General features: G+C 52.4%; 1 protein-coding gene across 9 annotated transcripts in view; it reads left to right on the forward strand.

The window, feature by feature from the left end:
* The window catches only part of LOC121080366 (FERM and PDZ domain-containing protein 1-like), a 62,802-nt gene that overhangs the window by 4,751 nt on the left and 34,754 nt on the right, over positions 1-23,297 (forward strand). Inside the window, exon 1 of one of the 9 annotated variants that reach the window (XM_040578319.1) lies at positions 13,219-13,311. The exons of 7 other annotated variants lie outside the window; for them this stretch is intronic. The gene's annotated coding sequence lies outside the window, so the exon portion shown is untranslated. Of the gene's footprint in view, positions 1-13,218; positions 13,312-23,297 lie in introns of those variants that run through there. One more of the 9 variants, XM_040578320.1, reaches the window with a different exon arrangement.

Raw genomic sequence — 23,297 nt, forward strand, 5'->3', positions numbered from 1 at the left:
ACTAATGACAGCATTTGCCTTTGTTCAAACAAAAACACTTTCTCTTTTTCTGGCCAATACATTTCAGCCTGCCATTCCATAGTGTCTCTCTACAGACTCCGCACAGCAATCAGACTGTACAAAGGTACATTTTTGGGGCTTCATCAAACCAGGCCAAAAAGCAAATTAATGTGACTGCCAATTGAAGCTGAAGGGACAGTTCCCACCCACCCCACTGATGCCATCCAGCATCTCAGGCCTGGTGTAGAGGGTAATGCCATCTCTCCTAGTGCGTGAGCACACTAATAGTGTGCGTGGCCCTTGCTGCTGGCATCTAATGCTCAGTGTGTTGGCTTCCCAGTGCCTTGCAGCTGGAGCATCCATACTTACTGCTTTCAATTCTGCTGGTCTAAAGACCGGATAGTGTGACTAAAGACCATATGTACACTGAGTCCAGGACCGATGCATCTGCTGCAGGCAGTGCTGCACAGGCACACGAGAAGATACCGGTATCTAACCCAGCCTTAACCAGGGCAAAGGGTGAGTTAGACCAGCTTAGGCTGGTTGATGTAATGCAAGGCAGGTCTCCTTCAAACGAGAATGCTCTGGCAGAAGCTCCCAAACAGGACTGCCCATGCAGCATTGCCTGTGAGACTTGGTCTGCCATTTCTGTCCACAGGCTGTTTTCTTTTGGGACAGTCACTAGTGAACAGCTTTCATCTTTATTTCCTGTTTTCCAGCCTGGATCTGCAGCCTCTGGTGTTTATATAGTGAAAAAAACATAAAACTCTGCAGCAGGCAGAAGCTGCACAGATAACAGAAACATCAGCACCTGAGAAAGAGCGAAGGGCAGGAGCTCAGCGCTCGGCGAAGGGACAGTTAGCACCGATGGAGATGAGCTCCACAAGAATGTCAATAAGGAGCCTTCTGACTAGGGCATGCTAACTGCTAAAAGAAAACAAACCAGGGGAAAATAATTGTGGTAGTAATAGATCAGCGACGGCCTACTCAAACGGCCCCCACCCCAAAGAGGATGGATCCCCCGGCGGGGGATCGTGGTGATACAGATTAAAACCAGCCCCGTGGGCACGTATTAGCTTGAGTGTTCAGAGTGGACAATAAGGAAGGACCAAGCATTAATGTCTGCATAATTACTGTATGCAAAGATAAACAGGAACTTCAGGGAACTGCCCAAGGAGTTGGAAAATACATCTTGAAGAGGCGCCAGAGGGGGATTCCGAATGTTCGGAAACCTTTCTGTATATGCCTGACTTTGTATAATAAATATCGGGCTGCTTGTTGAAACGGTGTGCAAGTGAGGAGGAGCGACCCCCCTTGCACTCAGCGCCGCAATAAACATACCTGCTTTATAACTCGAGCGGTAGAGTTCGATTCCGCACGTCAGTGTGAAGGTCAGAAGAGATGACAAGGGCTGTTACATAGCGTTCTGCAAGTTTCCAGTAAGTTTGTCTAGTCAGATGGTGCACCGATGAATGCAGCTATCATAGGTGGTGTCTGAGGCAGCTGCACTGCAAGATCAGTGCCCATTGCTCACTCAGTAGGGCTACAGTAACAGACACCCAGAGGTGGCATGGTCTTGTGTCCATTCATCCTCTCTCCTCAGTTCTGAGCCATGTAATATTGTCCGTGTCTCCCCGCAGAGAGAAAAAGTCTACCACGGTTAGAGCTCTGCCTCTTGACTTTATCAAATCTGAAGTCTTTTCCTTTCAACTAATTCCAGCCAGAAGCTCTGGCATGTATTGCAGCTAACGGCAGCTACTTCGGGCCAGGCAAGCCAGCAGTGTCAGTCACACCTTTCCAGCAGGACTCTTGGCAACTGTACAAGAGGGAAGACTCTCTGGCACAGATAACTTCGTTGAATGAGATTCCAAAACGGAATCTACACCTAGTCCTGCTAACACCGTGCTGTAGCAGAGCTGTCAACTGGATGGCTAATCCAAAGGGAAAGCCAAATTACAAGGAGCTTAAGCAGGGGAAAAATTTTAAAACCACATCGCACTGACCTCTTCTAGGAACAACGTAGGAGGCTGCACAGGTTCTTGTGCAGGGGTACATTTGGTATAGTACTGCTGGGGAGAGTGACACCCTTAGATGGCAATAGGACTGGGGGAGAGATGTTATTTCTCTGCAGAGCAAGCAGCAAATAATGAGGCAGTGTTCAGGCCTACAGGGTATCCTGGGGGTTGTGTAAACTGGGTGATTAAAAGGAGCAAAACGATACCAGAGCAGACAGTCCAGCAACGTAAATCCACACAGAGCTGCTAAAACACAGCGTAACAGTTCCAGGAGAGGAAGCCTCATGCCCTCCTCTCACCTGAGCATTGCAGTGGGCACAGTGAAAAGGCACAACGGGGCCCAGAGAGACACAGGGCAAAGAGACGGCGCCAACCACATGAACAGCTGAGTCCTTAGGGCACCTTGAGCTGGAAGCCTCCCACTTCACAGCAGTGTTGTGCTTCTACCCAGCTCCCCAATCCCCTTTGCTCCCTTTTGCTGTGGCTCATATCTCCCCAGCAGCCTCACCAGCTACGTCCTGCTTAGTGGGGACCTGGGGCAGGGGAACAGTTCTTGATGCGTAGCAGGAGGAGAAGGAGTAGCAAGACTGGTCTGGCCTCTCCCCTCAGACCCTTGCATGCTCACCACATGTCTGGACACCCGGGGTTTGGCACCTCAGGGGGCCAGATGGTGACACAGGTTGATTTTCTGTAGCAGTATTTCCTTTACCATCAGAGGTCACCATCACACCACGCATCTCCGTGTGATGATGTGGCTTTACTCCACGCCTTTCCTCGCTGCCTGCATTGGCAGACAGGTTAGTGCTCAGGCAGCAAAGCTTAATTTGCAGTTCCTAGAGGAAGCACGCATCCAACAAGGGGTTCTGCTTTTCCATTCGCCACCTCCACCTGCCACCTCACCGAGATGTCATACTCAGGCCATCTCTGTCTGTCCTGAGGCTGTACCTGTAGTGGTTGCTGCACAGAGCTGGAAGGAGACCAGCACAGCAACCTCAAGCTGCAGCATGGAGGGGGCTAGTGCTGATGCTCCAGCCTCCCCTGTCTGCTTCTGCCAGACTGTTGGAACTGGCTCACTAGTGAAAAAGTCATCTTTGCTCCCTGTAGGGAAGGCTGGATCCAGCAGCCCAAGAGAGGTGAGGCTGCTGCACCCAGGCTCAGCCAGCAGTGAGGCTGAGCAGCTATTAACAGAAAGCATGTGCATACACGTGCACACCCTTACAGTGCTGCAGTGGATTGACCCTGAGTGGACATCAGGTGCCCCGCAAAGCTGCTCTATCACTTCCCCTCCTCGGCTGGACAGGGGAGAGAAAATATAACAAAAGGTTCATGAGGCATATTAAAGACAGGGAGAAATCGCTCACCAATTATCATCATGGGCAAAACAGACTCAGCTTGGGGAAGTTAGCTTAATTTATTACTATTCAAATTAGAATAGGATAATAAGAAATAAAAACACATCCCAAAAACACCTTCCCCCTACCCCCTTCCCTTCTTCCTGAGCTCAGCTTCACTCCCAATTTCTCTCCCTCCTTCCCACCAGCAGCGCAGGGGGATGGGGAACAGGGGCTGTGGTCAGTTCATCACACACTGCCTCCGCCACTCCTTCCTCCACAGGGGAAGGGCTCCTCACACCCTGCCCCTGCTCCAGCATGATGTCCCTCCAGTGGGAGACAGTCAGTCATGAATTGCTCCAGCTTGAGTCCTTTCCCACAAAACTGCTCCAGCGTGCGTCCTTTCCATGGGGTGCAGCCCCTCAGGCACAGCCTGCTCCAGTGTGGGTCCCCACGGTTTCACAAGTCCTGCCAGCAAACCTGCTCCAGCCCGGGTTCCTCTCTCCACGGGACCACAGGTCCTGCCAGGAGCCCACTCCAGCGTGGGCTGCCCATGGGTCACAGCCTCCTTCGAGCATCCCTCTGCTCTGGTGGGGGGCCCTCTCCGGCTGCAGGTGGGGATCTGCTCCACTGTGGGCCTCCACGGCCTGAGGGTGGACAGCCTACCTCACACCGTGGGCTTCACCACAGGCTGCTGGAAAATCTCTGCTCCAGTGCCTGGAGCACCTCATGGCCTCCTGCGCAGACCTGAGTGTCTGCAGAGTTGTTCTTCTCACTTCTCTCTCCAGCTGCTATTGCTGTTGCACAGTTTTCCCCGCCTTCTTAAACATTAACATATCCCATAACGAGGTACCTATGTACGATGTTACGTTATGAGCCATGTTACGATGGCTCAGCCTTGGCCAGTGGTGGATCCATCTCGGAGCCAGCTGGCACTGGCTCCATTTGACACAAGGGAAGCTTCTAGCAGCTTCTCACAGAAGCCACCCCTGTAGCCCCCCTGCTCCCAAAACTGTGCCGTGAAGTTTCGCAGGTACGTGGCTGTGGATATATGTGTCACATATACATGGCTGGCCACACACATCGGTGCAGACAGGAGCCCTGAGCACTCACGCAAATGCAGACAGCACAAGCAGCCTCGATGTGCTCCCCTTTGTGGCCTGAGACCACCATGAAAACACATGCACACTGTACAGAGTCCCTCATTCAAGAAGGATGCTAGAAGTGGAGTTGAATTAAGGTGGCAGCAAGACGGGCTATGCTGACCCAGCGTAGGGCATGACCAGACAAGCATCCCGATCAGAAATCAGTCTCTGTGTTGCTGACCCTTTTTATCACCTCACCCCTCTGTTTTCACATGTTCATACTGCCTGAACTGCGTCAATTCCCATGTTTCCCCACATTTGGTTCCTCCCCTGGGCATCCCGTTAATAAGCTTTGTGCAATCCTGGGATGCTCTTCCCCTGCCTGCTGCAGCGTGTCCCATACCCCTGGCAGAGACCCCTGGGTCCGTGAGGGGCTGGGGAGAGGGCAGGTGTCCCCCAGCCTGTGGGGCTGAGTTCCCCTGGGACTGGGAGATGCTGAGCAGGGGCTCACCCCTCTGTGTTGGGGTGTGCATTCAACAGTTCTGGGTGCCACCACCCTGGGCCTTGTCCCCAGGCATTGCTCCCACACTGGGCTCCCAGGCCTGGGGACGCTCTGGTGCCTGCCTACAGAAATTCAGGGGAGGCTCAGCAGCCACTGGGCGTGCTGCTCCCAGGAGTTTCCACGGGCTGTGGGGGGACCAGCCTCTCCCCAGCAGGCTCTGGGAGGTCCCTCGCAGGCTGCTCTCCTCCAGTGACTTTCCTCCAGAGGTGAAGTGTGCGAGGGATCACACTCACAACCCGGACGATGAAGCAGGGTTGCCTCCTTGGTGCTGACACAGCCAAGAAGGTGGTGGGGAATGTTCGGCACCAGCCTTAGGGCCAGAGAGCAATTTGGCTTCTCAAGGTTCCTGTGGGACGTGGGTGTCACCAGGTGCTCCAGCGACCACTCTATGGGCCAGCGCAGCTCTGTCCCTCCCCTTCTCCAGCGGTGCTCCTCAAAGAGCCCAAGTGGAAAGGCTTCACCATGGCCCCTGGTGCCAGCCCTTGTCATGCCTGTCTTCCTTCACCCCACGTAACCTGTGCGTGGTGACCGGTGGTGCCAGCCTGGGCCATATCGGGATGATCACTGGCCAGTGATTTGACGTGGCTTATGTGAAGGATACCAAGGGCAAGAGCTTTGCCGCCAGGCTCTCCAGCATCTTCGTCATTGGCAAAGTCAGCTTGCACAGCCCCAATGTGGGTGGCTTCTCTCCCATTGCTGGGGGCTGCTGGCTGACACCAAGAGGCATGCGTGTCTTCCGTGGGCAGCTGCCTTTCCACACGGTGAAGCTCCAGCCCTGGCATCAGCTGTGACTCTGCTCCCAGTGGTTCTGCCTGCTCTGGGATGACCGCTCTGGGAAGGGGAAGCATCCATGAGAAGCATCCAGCTGCCTCTGCTGTCTGGCTGTCTGCCATGGGCTCTCCTGTCCAGCTTGGAAGCGGGTGGCGTTTCGATCTTGGCTGAAGTGCGTTCTTGATGGATGTGACTGAAAGAGACAGATGTAGGCCTGTACGCCTTCGGCGAGTTCCTAAGGGGCTTCTGCTGATCCAGTGCCACAGCTCTGTGTCTGTGGCCCAGCACAGGCAGGGTCTGGCTTCTGCTGCTTTTCCCCGCTCCGGGTTTCCTGGTGGGGAGGTGGCTTCTTCCCCTTTGCTGAAGGGCAACGAGCCGTGGATCTCCTTGCCTTGTGGAAAGGGCATCCACTTGACCAGTGCTGAAAAAGAGAGACCAGAGACTGGCGGCCGAGCGGAGCAGTGTGTGAACTCCACCTCGGGCCCACGGTGGTCCTTTCAAGTGTATTCATGAAACCATTTACTGAATGGCTGAAGGTGGGGCTGGGGGGCTGGAGAGCAGCAGTGCCTGCGGGGAAGGCCCAGACACCGAGGTGGCAGGGGCGGGCAGCGTGCCCACACAGCAAGGGCTGTGCTAGCCAGGGCATGGGTGGCACCGTGGGAAGAGGTTCCACCGCGCCGTGGGCCCAGGGAACGCCATGCCCGGGTACCGGCTGCGGGCTGGGGCTGCCGGATCCAGGCAGACACGGGCCCGGTAAGCTCTCGACTCATTCTGCATCCTCCCCTAGGCAGAGCTCCATACATTCCTATTGCTCCTCACACCAAGAGCAAATCCACCACCTCTCCTTGCTGGCCCTGTCTCTCCTAAGATGTACGCAGCCAGCCATGACAGCTTTCAGGTCGTGCAAGCTATCCCCTCACGTGTCTGTAATTACCATGAGATCACGGCCCTGCGACCTCACACAGGTCTCTAATTCTTCCTGCTTTTTCTCCGTGCTGTGTGTGCTGGGGTACCAGTATTTTGGACAGGTAGGTTGGAGAGGTGCAAGTGGATCCACCATAGCCACACGTGCTCCTTGGGGTGGCTGGCTGCCTGGCGCTCAGCTTGGCGGGCAGCTAAGGAGCATACATCACTGTTCCGGCTGGCCTGGCTTATTCCCCAGTTTGATGCGATGGTGTGAGCATTGCCAATTTGGACCCATGCCCCTGAGCCCTGCAATTTAAAGCCCGCCTCACCAAGCTGGCCAGCCTGCTGCCAAAGAGTCCCTTGTCTCTTCTAGACAGGTGGATCCCATCCCTCCTTAGTGGGCTATAGCCAAAGAAGGTCCCATTGTCATGAAGGGGCCCAGGGAGGCTGTGGGACCACCAAGTCTGCATTTTCTCAGACTCTGATGGGACACACCCCTGAGTCTGGTCAGAGAGTTTTGTTCAACTCCAAAATACAAAATGGGCAGCATAGATACCTCTTGGCTCTTCCTCCTGACTCAAGATGCCCGTGTGCACAGCCCAGCCCTGCTACTTCTGCTGCAGCAGCCCCTGGTGCATCCTTTCCACTCAGGATCCTCTGCCTTTGCAGCCATAGAGCCCAACATAGGAAGCAGTGGGGCTCACAGGGGCAAGGAGGGAAGCCAAGGCTATACATACGATCAGCTTTTCACTCCATTCCTCCACTGCTCGCATTTGCAAGAGGAGCAGGAGAGAATGAGTATCTCTTGCTTGGAATCTTGTGTCCTGCAGCACGGCACCGCACCGGTACCTGAACATACTCCAGGCTGACAGAAAATTGCTGCTGGTTCAGGGATACAAACCCTGTTTCAGTCTCTGTAAGGAAAGCCTTGCCTGGGTATGATTTGGGAATGAAAGGCACAAGGCATGAAAGTGCTCCTGGCAAGTCATAGACATGGCTGTAAAAGAAGAGATGAAGGGCAGCAGGAATGCCCTGATGCTGGGACTAGAAGGAAAGCCTTGATCATGCACCGCTGGGGAGGGACTTGCCCATGGATGGCATGCAGCACTGCTCTCGCTGCCATTGATGAGAGCACCAGAGCACTGGAGGAGGGTCTGAAAAACAGAGGGGCAACTGGCTCATGTAGGTGCTCCTACACCCCCCTGCAATGGGGAGGTTCTTTATGAGACCGTGGTGATGCAGTGCGGTGCAAACGTTAGGTACAACAGACCAAGTTTAGGACAGAACTGAAATGTTCAAAGTCCTTGGCTTGAATCACAGAGAGGCGAGTAGGAAGGCAGCTTGAGGGGGTCCAGCCAGACTGCTGGGACACCCTGAGGACAGAGGTTGACTCAAACCACAGGTCCCACGGAGCGAGGCCAGCAGAGGCCCCAGCTGGTCCAGAGCTGGAGTGCCAGAGGCACGGGCAACCGGCCGAGGGTGCCAGCTCTGCTCAGTGTGGAGAAGAGGGAGCACAGGGGCTCTCCAGCTCTGCCTGCTGGCATGGGCCTTGCCTCCACCCGTCTTTCTGCCAGGATGGACCAGGCATAGACAGGCACTGAGGAGAAATGGTCAGCTTTTATTGGCCTCAGAAAGTGTCCAGGGCTGAGCAGAGGCTGGCAGCGCAATGACCTCTCAGGGCAGCTGAATGTCTGGGGTGCCATCCCTGCACCCATCCCTCATGTGCCTCCCTGTGCCGCACCCTCTGGATGCTGCGCAGGCTCAGGGCCAGCCAGCATCTTCATGGACCCCTTCACAGAGGGTGTGTGTGACATCCCAGTGTGTGTGACACCCCAATGACCTTCGGGTGTCACTGGGGATCTGCTACGGCTTGGGGCTCATCTTTTGTGCATCACCGAAGTCAGCATTCCCAAGCTGTGATTTTCTTCTGAGAGACACAATACTGAAAGCAGTGTTATTTGACCAGTCATATTGGAATCTGCCTTACTGAGGTCACGTGAGGCCAGATAGTTTGAAATCCCCCATCGGTTCTCAATTCAGGCATCCCAGGGATGTCCCCACCACTCCAGGTCTGTTTTATCTCCATTAAGCCAGTCCTATCAGTCTGCTGTGGTCTGGGAGTACAGCACGAAGGGCTCAGGGTACCCTGGCACTCCTGGCATCCCAAGGGAAGATTTCTCTTCCTGCTCTTTCCCCTTAATTTTGGGAGGAGACGAACAGGTGCCCCTGCTGCTCATGATGCTGCCCAAGCTGCTGCGAGAACCTCTGTGCTGCTTTGTACATGCAGGGGGTGAAACCAGCCCTAAAAGCTTCACTTGGAAGTGAAAAAAAAAAATAATGCTAAAAATCAATGCCAGAGCCTCCAGGCAAGTACTCTAAGTAGAATCAGAGCCTATAGCATGCTACCCGTCAGTCTGGGAGGGTTTGAAAGCGTTTGTACCTTCAGGGTAAATGTTTTCTGGTCGCTTATATCATTAACAGAAGTGTTTCTCTTGTCACACTGTTTCCTTTTTGCCTTCTACCACAGATGAAAAACCGTGGGTTCCTTTTTGAGCTTCTTGTCTTGAAACACATTGACAAAGAGGTGAGAAGGAAGATGGATGTTTCAAGGGCAAATTGGGGACTGTATAGTTTGGCTCTGGTATATTTGAGCTATTCTGCTTCGTGGGTTAATCTGTCTATTCCTTGCTAAGGGATCTGAAAGGGTTTCCTTAACAACAGATCGGTGAGGGGTGCCTGCACAGCAGGCTTTGGAGCTTCTCAGTGCTGGCTCTTGGCCTGATTTGCTGTCCACGCTTAAGCAGCCAGCTATTAGTCAGAGCATCAGGGCGAGCTGTAAACAGGCAAGGCATGCCCCTCTTATGGGCACAGAGGCAGGAGAGATCTACAGGAGAGATTCAGAGAGATGCCCTGGTTCAAACTACAGACTGGCCTGCCAAACAGGTCTTCCCACTGGGGAGAGAGAGCACACAGAAGGGCTTGGACCCACACATGCCCTTCTCACAGGTGCCACTTCTCTGGAAGGACTCCAGCGCGACCAGCTCTGCCACACATCTTTCACACCTCTTTTGTCTTCTGAGCTGCTTTGTCTTCCTCTGGTCACAAATGCGATGTTGTTGTATTTTAAGAAGGTACCCTGGGCTGTATAAAAAGCGGCATGGACACCAGGCTGAGAGACGTGATTCTGCCCCTCTGCTCTGCTCTGGTGGGATCCCATGTGCTGTACTGTATCCAGCTCTGGGGCCCCCAGTACAAGAAAGGCCTGGAGCTGTTGGAGCAGGTCCAGAGGAGGGCTACAAAACTGATCAGGGGGCTGGAGCACCTCTCCTATGAGGAAAGGCTGAGGGAGGTGGGGTTCCTCAGCCTGGAGAACAGAAAGCTCCAGGGAGACCTTACTGTGGCCTTTCAGAACTTAAAGGGGGTTTATAAGAAAGATGGGGACAGACTTTTTAGCAGGGTCTGTAGCGATAGTACAAGGGGTAGTGGTTTTCAGCTAAAAGAGGGTCAACCCAGACTTGATATAAGGAAGACATTTGTGACAACGGAGGTGGTGAAACACTGGCACAGGTTTCCCAGGGAGGCGGTAGGTGCCCCGTCCCTGGAAACACTCAAGGCCAGGCTGGATGGGGCTCTGAGCAACTTGATCTAGTTGAAGGTGTCCCTGCTCATTGCAGGGGGGGTGGGCTAGATGGTCTTTAAAGGTCCCTTCCAACGCAAACCGATCTGTGATTTTATGATTCTGAGGTAGTTTGTGTCACTCACATAATGCTCAATGACCTTTGATGGGTCAAACATCACCAGATAGCTGGGCTGGGCAGCAGCAGCAGAATGGCATGGCCAGCCTCTCAGAGAGGGCTGAAGGATGGAAGTGTGCCTTGCCTGCAGTTTTATCCTGCAGAAGGGCAAGCAGAATGTCAGGGAACTTGAGCTGTTCCCCATGGAACCAAAAAACTGCAGCACACAGGCACTCAAACATGGCTGGGAAGCCCTGCCACATTCAGACTAAGGAACTCTGAGAGAAGGGCTGACTAATCCACTAAGTTTGATTTTTCAGATAGGTGAAATGTGAAGGCTTTTTCTCCTTCATGAAATCTTAGTAATTCTTCTTCAGCAGATGCAGCTTTCTGGATCCTTAAGCCCAGCAATTCCAGAGCAATTATCTGCATCATGGAACATGGAGATTGTTTCACAGGTTCAGCTCATGACTAGAATGAGCTCCCAGAGGTTTAATATTCTTGCATTCTTCATTGAAAGAGCCTAGCAGGCAAGCAGCAACAAGTTGGAAGCTCCCATATAGTTTTGAAATGTTTCCTCAGACAGAAGTCTTCTATGGGTCAGCTGTGACATGATGAAAGCATGAGCAATGAAGAACACTATTTAGAGAAAAAATGTCTCGTCACTTTCTGGAGAAATGTTTCCCAGGCTCCTGACAGAATAATCAGAGAGAAGAAAACTACATGCTCAGTTCCACCACATGCAGGTACAAATCTAATACGTTTGGCAGCTTGGCATGAAGCTCTGAATTGTCGTCTTAGTGAATACCAGTTTTCATCACCAGGAGAGAGAACTATGGCTTAATTTATTTTTTAATTAATTAAGCTTCTACTTCCTGCGTGGATCGCTTTGAAAACATCATTCAGGGGCACTGGTAGGAAGGGAAATGTGATGCAGATTGTCCAGGAAAGGTGCATGAATCAGCAGTTGGTGCAGAACCTTTCCCTGGACACTGTTTAGTGTTATGTTAATTACAGATGCCAGGCCCCAGCCTAATTTTTGGTTAAATTCAGTGACTACAAAGTTGTAGTGATTGTGAAAGGTGCCAGACAAACTCAGCTTTTACAGCAGCAGTGAAGAAAAATAACCGTCGTTTCTGTGGGTGTGTTGATTTGGGAGAGGGTTTCAAGTCTCTGAAAAAGGAGCAGAAAGAGCAGCAAAGGTAAAGGCAGAAGGACCCGCAGTGCAGAAGTGTTCTGGCTAATTAGAGAGTATGAAAGAGCAAAACCAGAAAGGCACAAACCAGAAAAAATCAATACCTTTCAGTATGTGAGTCTTTGTTTCCTGACCAGCCTTGTGCTAAATAAAGAGCTGCAGACAGTTGCAGGGGAATTTAAACACAGAGCAGGGCATTTTTGCAGCAAAGGCTGGTGTCAGAGATGGGAAAAGAAGAGCTGACACAGTGGTTGTAGGTTCCTGTGTCCCCATTTGTGCAGTGCCAAATGAAAGTCGTGCAGTGCCAGGCGATGTCCAAGCAGCCCTGCACCCCACTTTCTTTGTCCTTAGCACCACTAAGCCCTTTGTGCCTAGAGTACCAGGAGCAAGAGCACTGCACACTGTGTTACATGATAAAAGTGGCTCCGCACACCCACGGAGGGGTACGGAGGGGCAATAGCAGGGTAGGAAGCCGAAATAATGCCCTGCCCTGTCTACTCCCAGGCCCATACGGTAGTCACTAGCCCACGAGAGGCCCGCTTCCACAAGCCGTAAGGAGCACAGAGGCACAAAGGGAGTTGGAAACACAAATTAAGGACTCAAAGGGCAAATCTGTCCAGGGCCCTCCCAGGGCTGTTCCAGGAAAGCCTCAGCCCCACAGTCCAGGCATGAAACCATCAAAAGGAGTCTGTGTCTGAGCACCCTGGGACTCTGCCATCAACATGCTGTGGGGTGCAGGGGAAGAGAGGTCCGAGATTCTGCAAAGCCTGTTACACAGGATGCCCAGGGGAGGAGCCAAATGTGGGGAAACAGGAATTGACATGGTTTGGGGAGAACCAGCAAGTGAAAACAGAGGGGTAAGGCAATAAAAATGGCCGGCAGCATAGAAACTGTCTTCTGGTCAGGATGTTTGTCTGGCCATGCCCTGCAACGGGTCAGAGCAGCCTGTCTTGTTGCCTGATACAGCTCCACTCCTAATGTTCTTCCTGAGTGAGGGACTCTGGGGTGTGTAGTGTGGGTGTGCAAGCGAGCGTGCAAGTGCTGGTGATGATCCAGCTGGGTGAGCGGCGAGGAGGTTATGTGGCCATGGACTTGGGGAGTGGGGGTCTCTAGGGGTGAGACCACCGGAGGGGCTGGCTACTGGGGCAACCAGGGCAGTCCTGGGCAGCTCTGTATGTTTGGTGTGCGCGGGAGGGTCTGGTCCAGCAGCTGGAGTGGGGCCACGGCTTCAGGGCGTTGTATGTGCTTGTAGGTGCCAGCGACTGGTGACGCTGGGACCCAAGGGGGAGCTATACTGGGCTGCCAGTATCTGTGGTTGGCTGCTGGAGGGACCCACGCTGTACACGCACGGGCTGATAAACCGGGGAGGGGAACAAGCTGAGGCTGCGGGTGCTGATGTTGGATGATGTAGGCAACAGCCCCGGGCGTGTGGGTCTCGGCGTGCCTTCGGGGCACCTTCCCAGTCCCACCGCTGCCCGGACCCGGCGGGCAACGGCGGCGTGCGGCAGCTTCACCTCTATCGGGCACCCCCGGGGACACCCCGCCCCGCCCCCGCCCCCCGCCCCGCCCCCTTCCCCCGGCAGGGGCGGGGCAACCCGCCCCCCGGCCCCGCCCCGCTGCCCGGCCCCGCCTTCCCGGGCAGAGGCCGCACCGGCCGCACCTGCCCCGCCGCCAGCGCCGCCGCGGGCTCCGCGCTCCGCTTCTGGCAGCAGGTAACGGGGCAGCTTCCGCAGCAGCGGCGGCGGGCGGGGGTCCCCTCCCGTGCCGGGAGCTGCGGGAGCCCCCGACGGCGCGGCGGCTGCGGAGCCGCTTTTCCTTGCCCCCGGCTCGGTCCGGCCGGGCTCCGCCCTGCGCCCCTTGCAGCGGCCGCGGCTGCCCCGGGGCCCCTCGGGCGAGCTCCCCGCGTCGGTCGGCGCGGCCCCGCCGCAGCCTCCGCCGAGGAGCGGGCCGGGAGCCGCGGAGCGTCTGGCGGGGCGGGCCGGGGGCCCGACCGGCGTTGCCGCGGCGGGCGGGTGGGTTGGGCCCCGGTGGATCCCGGTGCCAGCGGAGGTGCGGAGCGGCGCGGGTCCGCCGGGACGCTCCAAAGCGGCTGGAGCGAAGAGGTGGTGCAGTAAGTAGTGCCGCCGGTTGCGCTCCGCATCGGCTGATTCTCCAAAGCCACGTGGAAAATTGCTTTGCTGCTGGAGGCAACGCCAACGGCAGGCGCGTCTGCCCCAAAACTGTCATCAAAGAAACCGGTGCTACCGGGCTGGCTTAGCCGGTCGCCAGGCTGATACGGTGGGAGAAATCCACGAACCCAGGACTCTAGCAGAAAGCCAGCAGCTCTGAGTTCTGGTCTAGTGCCCTGCTGTTAGCTGCTATCCAGAAATACCCGTCTTGCTGGGTGGTAGCTGCTTGGATGGTGTCTGTGTGAATGAAATGGTCGTTACTTTGAGTTTCGTGTGCCTGACTTCGTTCAGGGGACTTGTTCAGTGGTTTTTGGGCCTGTTCTTGCACCAAACGCTGTGAGCTAATTTTCTTTTTCAGGGGAGGAAGCTATACATGCCTCACTCCCCTCCCCCCCCCTCCCCCGCAACCCCCAAACCGACAACAAAACGAGCAGCTAAGTTCCCAACCCCTCACTGTTGTGGAATTCATAGTCAATTATTTTTGCCTTTTGACAATGGGATAATACTGTGAGAGGAATGTCACCTGAGCTGGGGGGAGCGGAAAGTCAGAAAGTCAGAGCGGCTTTAACATGCAAACATCAGATCCGGCATTCTGGAGAGCATCTTCATTACAAAGGACGGTGGTCTCAATAGGCAAAGGCAGGATCTCTGCAGGGCAGCTGGAGCACAGAGATCAGGCTCTGTGAAGGACAGCAGATAAGGGCAGGGTGGCATTGCATATTCGGCTGGGCTGGGAGGTGTTACAGATTTGTGTTGCTGGCCAAAGTGATTGGATTTGTTCCGTTTGTATGTGCTCATGATGGCTATCTAACCGCTGACAACATACCTGCCAGCTTCCACCTGGGTATAACCTATTCTGGATTTGCATGCTGGTCTCCACCTCTTGAGCATCACACATTTTTGCTACTGCTCTGCGACAGCTTGTCTGTGGCTCCCGTGTTGAAGACTGGTTTACTGCAGTACTGGGAAGCTATCTGAAATTTTTCCTTCCTGGCAGATTTGGCTGAGACAACCTGCTGGTGGGATGTGGGAGATAAGGCTGAATGCTCTAAAGGGGCTGTAAGGCAAGAAGTGTTGGGAAACCCATTAGTTATGGGGGTCTTGTCCTGGAGGGGCAGTCCAGCTGGCCCAGAACCTCCAGAACTGGAGATGGAAATGATAGTCATGTTAAATAGGAGGCCCTCAGTGAATCGTTTCCTCTGCTTTAGCTCTTTCTGTGGTCCTGTTCCCGCTCCCATATGGGGTTCTCTGTAGCAAGGCAGAGAGAGAAATGTTCAGAGGGCTGTCGTGTAACTGGATAAAAATCCAGGCTGGAAAAGAAAAAAAAAAAAATTCTGGAAGTCTGCAAGGCAGCATTTCATTCTCCCTGCATAAATTCCAACTGACATCAGCTAGACAGGCACGTGACCCTTGCCCCATCCCTCCATTTGTGAATCTGCCCGTGCAGCTCTAGGAAGACTGATGAGTAAGCTGTGGGACCAAACTGGTGGGAAGGCCAAAAGCAAATAATTGCAAGGATGCAGCACAACTGCAAGGAAGAGGCTGGCCCTCTGTCCAGGTCCATGACGCTACAGGGATAATAGAGATGGAGACAGGTCTTTCTCAGACAAGAGTAGAGGGGTGAGAGGGCTCTGGATGGATAGGGGGCTTGAAAGAAGCCAGTGAAGCCTTCCAGGAGATGGCAGGTGAAGTTCTTCTCCACCCAAGCTTCCCAGTCATGTCCTGTACCAGATGCAGCTGCTATGGGAAAGAGTGGCTTGGCAGCAGAAGTGGTGGCATTCGTCTGCCTATGGCCTTGCTGCTGAGTGTGGAGCTTGCTGTGGTGGAGACTCCTTTGCTTCTGTAGTTTAGCCGTTGGTAGCAAGGCATATGGCGCGCATTTCCAAGTGTAGTGCTATCTGATTTATCCTGCATTTCGCTCGTCTAAGTTTCAGTAAATGACACTCTAAATTCTTGCTGAGCAAGCTGCTAGCAAATAGAGAAGTGTGTTTAATGCTGGTTAGTTACCTGGGATCTAATTCTTGTAAAAAGCCTGGCATTTTTAAAGCTGAAGACAAGCTGTTAGGCTTCCATGAAGAGGCTCTGTGTGCAGCACGAAATTCCCAAATCAGTATTTTTCAAGGGCATGTATTTCCCCCTTTATTCTTCGTTTGTTGGCATTTGCCAAAAGGCTATGCAGAAGTTGTTTCCCAGCATAAAGTCTCCATGCTTGGTGAAATCTGAGGCATGGGTAAAGATCATCTTTACCCACAGATGCGGAGGAACCTGGTTTGTTGCCTGCCCTGAACTTGTGTACGCTGAGGTGAGATTTCTTCTGGGTAAACAGTCCCAGGAAGACACTGGAAATACTCCAGAGTGCCAGACTTTACAGGCAGGGGTTTTGGTCCAAGGTCTGCACCAGGACGTCGAGATCAGTGCCAATACGTGGAGTTCTGCACAGAATCTTGCCCGCCCCTGTTGCGCAAATTCTAAGTGGCATGACATTGTTGCAAACTGGGGTAGCTTCTTGGTTTCATGGTATTGTGCATACAGAAGCTGGGGAAGAGGATCTGAGGACGCACTGAGGGAGGCAGTTCTTTTTATCCCTGTGAAAGTAAGTTACTTTTGGAAATTAGAGAGGAATATTCTTTCAGTGCTGTCAGTTCTTGTCCAGATAGATATAGCTAAAGGGATGATCTTCACGCACTTCCACACAAGTTTATTTTTAGAAGTGAAAGCTGTTCTGGAGGGGAGGTATCGATTTTTCTCCTTTCCACCTTGAACATTCTGTTTATTGTTTTCCTCAGTTTGTGTGTAATGGACCATACACAAAGCTATTCTTACTTCTCCCCTTCTACTCTAAATACATAAGCCTTTGCTAAAACAATTTTTATTTGGTGCCTGAAGTCTTTGCATGCTATGCCCAGAACCTCATATTTTAAAACTGTCATGGTTTAACCCCAGCACGCAACTAAGTACCATGCAGCTGCTTGCTCACTCTTTTTTTTTTTTTCCCCCAAGCCGAGTCATGGGATGGGGAGGAGTACTGGAAAAAGGTAAAACCCATGGGTTGTGGTAATAACAATTTAATAATTGAAATGAAAAAAATACTACTAATAATTGGAATGAAAAGGGATATAGCAAAAAGAGAAATCAAACTCAGAGGGGGGGGAAAAAAACCCCAAGTGATGCACAATACCATTGCTTACCGCTCACTGACCGATGCCCAGCCAGTGCCTGAACAGCGAGCAGCAAGCCTGGCCAGCTCCCCCAGTTTCTATACTGAGCATGATGTTCTATGGTATGGAATATCCGTTCAGCCAGTTTGGGTCAGCTGTCCTAGTGTGCCCCCTCCAGCCCTCTTGCTGGCAGGGCCCAAGAAACTGAAAAGCCTTAGTGCAAACATTACTTAGCAATAACTAAAAACATTACTGTGTTATCAAGATATGAAATTTAAACCACAGCAACACAGCGCTGTACCACCTACTAAGAAGAAAACTAACTCTATGCTAGCCGAAACCAGGACAAAAAGTAATTCAGCTGTGGGATCTTTTATGTCTGCAGGAAAGCAGAGCACAATGAGGGTGTAGACTTGCAAATGACTTCAGAAAGCAAGCTAACAGCTGGCACTGCCCTGCAGATTGGTTGGGAAGAGCACCAGTGAATGGTTAACTTGTGCCTCGTGGTCACTAATAACTTCTGGCCTCCAGCAGTAAGTCTGGTTAAGCTGAAAGAGACAAAGGGACCATCTTCATGACTGTGGCAGAAATAGATGTGATCTGGCAGGACCGCTCACCCTGCGCCTCGATGTTTGTGTCTGTTCTCAGGCAAACTACAACATGTGTTCTCCCTGAGTCTGACCAGGTGTTACTTGGCTTTTGTTTAAAGATGCTACATGACAAATTCCTCTGGGCCTCTTGGAAGATGGCTCTACTAGGTGATGCTGTGGAGCTTCAGCTTCACCCTTCAGCCAGCCAGCAGCCACTGGTAACTTCCTCTGTTGTTCTGCTGCAACAAAGCCCTGCTCCAGGGCTTGGCATGGAGCCACCTTGCCAGCAGCGCTGGCACCAGGTCCCAGCAGCACTGAGTCTGTGCCCTCACCAATAAACCATGTGTCTGCAGGTTGCACGGGGTCCCATGCCATTCCTCTCCTCCATGGGCACTTCAACCCAAGACCTTGCCGGTCCAGGGGCGCATCCCCAGGGCAGGTTCCCCCGCAGGCTGTGGCTGGGGCTCTGAGAAGCTTTGTCTCAAGTGACATGCATCTGTGAAAATACTGTGGTCTTTCTGAGCCAGAGCATGTCTGTGTAAAACCTGACCAGTGCTGTGGGAAAGAGGAAGGTGGGAGGACTCAGGCAGTCAGAACATGCATGTACAGGCAGCGCAGGCGGTGTCTCTGGAGATGTTCCTCCAGAAGGTCTTCCTGGGAAGCCTTATCTGTGTATAGCAATTGCATCAGGCAGCATTCAGCAGCACCATGGCCTGAAGCAGAACCTCCTCTGTCTTCCCTGGGTTGCCAAGTGCTCGGAATTCTCCTGCTGACTCTTTTTGACTTATGTCAGGTGGAGAATTTCTTTGTTGTTTTGGCAGGGGGCTTTTTTTTTCTTCCTGGCAGCAGCTGTTTGTAGGTGGAAACCTGGGTTTCCAATAACACTAAAAAGCAGCTGTGCTTTTTTTTTCTTCTTTTTTTTTTTTTTTTCCCTTCTGTGGGGGTTGGTAATAGTGGTAATTATTTTCCTGACATGACAAAGAAGTGCTGAACATAGAAGGTTTTTCTGTTTTGGATGAGAAGGAAATAATGCTATGACTTAGCAGCACTTTGTGAGAACTGCAGCATGAGTGCGTGGTATTTCTGACATGGATTATGCCTTCTGAAACACTTCATGGCTTTCTTACCATATGAGGTGCTTCTTTCCTCCTTTAAGACTGGAGGATACAGTGCAGCATGGCAGGAGTCCAGTCAAGGACTGTGACTTCCTCAGTAGCTGCAGAAGGCATCAGAAATGACACTTCCTCAAGCTGCTGTGGTCTGTCTGGTTCACACAGTATTGGTCTGTTTTTCCCCATTCCAAAGCTGCCTTGGCTCTAAGGATGGATGGATGAGTGGGCATGGTGGTGGCTGTCCCTTTGCTGTTTGAGCTGTGATGAGCCACTCAAGTGCAAAGTATGTTCATCCTGTAGAAACAAAACCCTAAAAACCCAAGGTGTGTGGATGGCTTCATGAAAAACTGAATCAGATTGGTGCTTATGCCTAAGGTGGTTGGTGACAGCAGCTGACAAGCCAGAGCTTGCTCAGCTGCTCACTGAAAACATGGTAATCCGAGGTGGTGACTGCTTGCTTGAATGGCTGGAGAAGGCTTGTGCACAGTGGCACTGTGATCAGATGGTGGTAGACTTGCCTGGTCTTGCTTGGCAGACAAGGTGATGTGTTTGTGGAACAGCACAGGTTCTCCTGGCTGCCAATAGCGGGAGATGAACCAGAGAATGGACAGAAGACTGTGTAGGATTCTTCTGGTGTGCTGCCCCCGGACCAGCGTGGAGGGACATGGCCATACATCTGCACAGCACTAGGTCACGAGCTTGCTGACCCACTGGCTGGTGCTGTAGGGCTCCGTCCCCTTTTTAATCAAGTCAAAGCTGGTCATTTTCTGGGTCCAAGCTCTGCTTTCATAACATGGAGAGGCCAGGATGAAGAGCTCAGGACTGTCACGCAGTCAGAGGGACATCAGGTCAGCTGTGAAGTCCTTGTTAAGGAGAGCAGGCCACCCTGTGGTACTAAAGCAATTATAACCAGGGACCCAGAGGTGATCAGACAAGCGGATGACATAAGAGTGTAGAGGATAAACTCTGCTGAACAGACCTCAGTCCTGTTAGTGACATCTGGCAATATTGAGCAGTGTCAAGGGAATGTTTTCCTTCTGAGGAGAAGCAGTGCTGCTGTAATGGGTAAGGGGACTGACGTCATGGTGCACAAGGATGTTTGCGGCCATGGGGAGGATCCTGCTCTGGACCTTCTTCCCTGGGCAGCGGGATGAGTCCCAGATGGGCCCATGACTCTCACAGGCAGAAAGTTGTGTGTGGACAATTTGGGCAGGCCTTCGATCTGGGCAAGCCCCATGTGAATCCAACGTGTCTCTGCAAAAACCAGGGAAACATCACAGACTTGCTCAGGGAAAACTTCTCCTGCTTCTCTTGACTTAGGAGACAGGATGACCATAGTGGGGTTTTTTATTTATTTTATTTTATTTCCTTTTTGCATGGGTTATGTTATTTAAATGTGTGATTGTGGAAACTATAACAGCAACGGCTCAGTCACAGCCAAATAATGAAAGCAGCATGGCTCACCCCAGCCCATGTGTTCCTTTTTCCTTAACTGTTCACCTGCTTTGCTGCAGGGGCTGGAGGTGGGAGTCATGGCTGGGGCCTGTAAGGATCCTTGATTTCCGTAAAAAAACCCACCAAACATCTTGGTCATTGGAGGAGAAAGGAGACCTACCCTGTCAGTGTCCGCTGTATTTGCATGGAGATGAGCCTGGGGGGACTCCCAGGGGATGTGGAAGCTGGGAGGTAAATGAGTCAGAGCATCTCAGTGGCTTTTCAGGGTTGGTGTCTCGGGTAAAATGTCTCCTAAGAAGAGAAGAGCCCTTGTGGGCCAGGTGCTACACAGGCAGAAACATCCTTGGAGCGGTTTCTAGTATCATCTTCCCACCTGGGATTTACTTGCATTCTGGTGGGAGCGGAGGTTGCCATGGAAGCTTTAATCTCAGTCCTGTGGCCCAGCTATCTTCCCTGACCATATCTCGGAGAGTATCTTTAGAAGCCATTGTGGAAAAAACTGAAAATTACGGTTCTGTCCTAGTGTCTTGTCAGGGCTGGCTGACCTTCAAAAGCTTTGCTGCAGAGATGCCCAGCCTGCCAAAAGTGTCTTCTGATGCAGCCCAGGCTCACAATGAACTATGTAAAGAATGAGCTCAGTTTTCTGCTGCCTGCCTAGGAAGCAAAGAATGTGCTTACGCTCTGGTGATACTTGGACAAGAACAGCAGCTGAAGGAGCAGACATCACCAGTTGTGATCGATACCTCCTTACCTGTAGTTGACCCATTACGTGACCCAGATCCTCCTGGCTGGTTGGCAGAGGTGTGCATTCAGCTGTTTGGGAACCTGCCTGTTCTCCTGAACCTGCAGCTGCCTGACTCAAGGAGCTCCACACCCAGTTCTGCTGTTGAGGGTGAAGACTCCTTCCTTGGCTGAGGGACCACAGATGGAGTCTCTTGTCTGACAGAAGCCCGTGATTTCTCTGGAGCCAGGGGCATTCATTGGCTCCGGAGGACTTCAAAAGGAACTTGGGCTGAACCTTTCTTTTGCTATCCCTGTGATCTCTGGAAGCGGGTGGAAAAAACATGGGGCTTTCTGGCAGCAGAGAGGCCAAGCATTACCTGAAGGACGACTTTGTGCTCTTCTCCAAACAAGGAGACCGGCCATATGGCAAAAGCACATCCTGCTTCTAAAGTTTCTGCTTTACAGACCTTATGAGGGCAGCATGCAGCACATAACTGGTCTCCAGAGAAGACCATGCCTGATGAGTTGGGGCAGTCTGGGCAGGGACCAGCACCACTTCATCTCTGAACTGCACAGTGTGAGGATGTGTCACCAGCTACACAGGAGGTAAAATCATAGAATTACAGATCGGTTTGCGTTGGAAGGGACCTTTAAAGACCATCTAGCCCACCCCCCCTGCAATGAGCAGGGACACCTTCAACTAGATCAAGTTGCTCAGAGCCCCATCCAGCCTGGCCTTGAGTGTTTCCAGGGACGGGGCACCTACCGCCTCCCTGGGAAACCTGTGCCAGTGTTTCACCACCTCCGTTGTCACAAATGTCTTCCTTATATCAAGTCTGGGTTGACCCTCTTTTAGCTGAAAACCACTACCCCTTGTACTATCGCTACAGACCCTGCTAAAAAGTCTGTCCCCATCTTTCTTATAAACCCCCTTTAAGTTCTGAAAGGCCACAGTAAGGTCTCCCTGGAGCTTTCTGTTCTCCAGGCTGAGGAACCCCACCTCCCTCAGCCTTTCCTCATAGGAGAGGTGCTCCAGCCCCCTGATCAGTTTTGTAGCCCTCCTCTGGACCTGCTCCAACAGCTCCAGGCCTTTCTTGTACTGGGGGCCCCAGAGCTGGATACAGTACAGCACATGGGATCCCACCAGAGCAGAGCAGAGGGGCAGAATCACGTCTCTCAGCCTGGTGTCCATGCCGCTTCTTATGCAGCCCAGGGTGCTGTTGGCTTTCTGGGCTGTGAGCGCATATTGCCGGCTCATGTCCAGCTTTTCATCCACCAGTGCCCCCAAGGCCCTCTAGGCAGGGCTGCTCTCAATCCCTTCATCCCCCAGCCTGTATGGATACCAAGGGTTGCTGTGACGTGGGCACAGCAGCTTGTACTTTGCCTTGTTGAACTCATGAGGTTCACATGGGCCCATTTCTCAATTTTATCCACGTCCCCCTAAATGGCATCCCATCCCTCATGCATGTCAACTGCACCACACAGCTTGGTGTCATTTGTAGACTTGCTGAGGATGCACTTAACCCTGCCGTCTGTGTCACTGATGAATATATTAAACAGTACTTGTCCCAGTATAGACCCCTGAGGGACACCACTGATCTCCATCTGGACGCTGAGCCATTGACCACTACCCTTTGGATGCAACCATTCACCCAGTTCCTTATCACCGCCATCAAATCCATCTCTCTCCAATTTAGAAATTTGTGGGGGACCATATCAAAGGCCTTACAAAGTCCAGATAGGTGACATCAGTAGCTCTTCCTTTGTCCCTTGATGTAGTCACTCCATTGTAGAAGACAGCTGGGTTGGTCAGGCAAGAAGTGCCATCGGTGAAGCCAGGCTGGCTGTCTTGAATTACCTCCCTGTCCTCTGTGAGCCTTAACGTAGCGTCTAGGAGTATCTGTTCCATGATCTTCCCAGGCACAGAGGTGAGGCTATCAGCTTGGTAGTTCCCAGGGTCCTCCTTTCTACCCTTCTAAAAAATGGGTGTTTCCCTTTTTCCACTCGGTGGAGACTTCACCTGACTACCATGACTTTTCAGATATCATGGAGTGCCTTGGCAACTACATTGGCTGGTTCCCTCAGGACTCCTCGATGCATTTCATCAGGTCCCATAGACTTACATATGTTCAGGTTCCTCAGGTGGTCTGAAGCCTGATCTCATACAGTGCTCCTCCAGTCCCTGCTTTGAGGTCCAGTGAGATTGCTGGTGAAGACTGAGTCAAAAAAGTTGTTGACTACCTCAGTCTTTTACTCGTCCATTTTTACCAGCTTGTCAGTTGTGTTCTTCAGGGGTGTGGGCTTTCTTTGACCTTCCTTTTCTGGCTGACATGCCTATAGAAGCCCTTTGTATCCCTTGCCAAGTTCAGCTCCAGCTGTGCCTTGGCCTTCCTGACCCCATCCCTACACAACTGGGCAACATCCCTATGCTCTTCGCAGGATACCTGTCCCTGTTTCCACTGCCTGTGCATTTTCTTCTTCCCTTTAGTTTG

This window comes from Falco naumanni, chromosome W (genome assembly GCF_017639655.2).
Source record: "Falco naumanni isolate bFalNau1 chromosome W, bFalNau1.pat, whole genome shotgun sequence".
NCBI lineage: Eukaryota > Metazoa > Chordata > Aves > Falconiformes > Falconidae > Falco > Falco naumanni.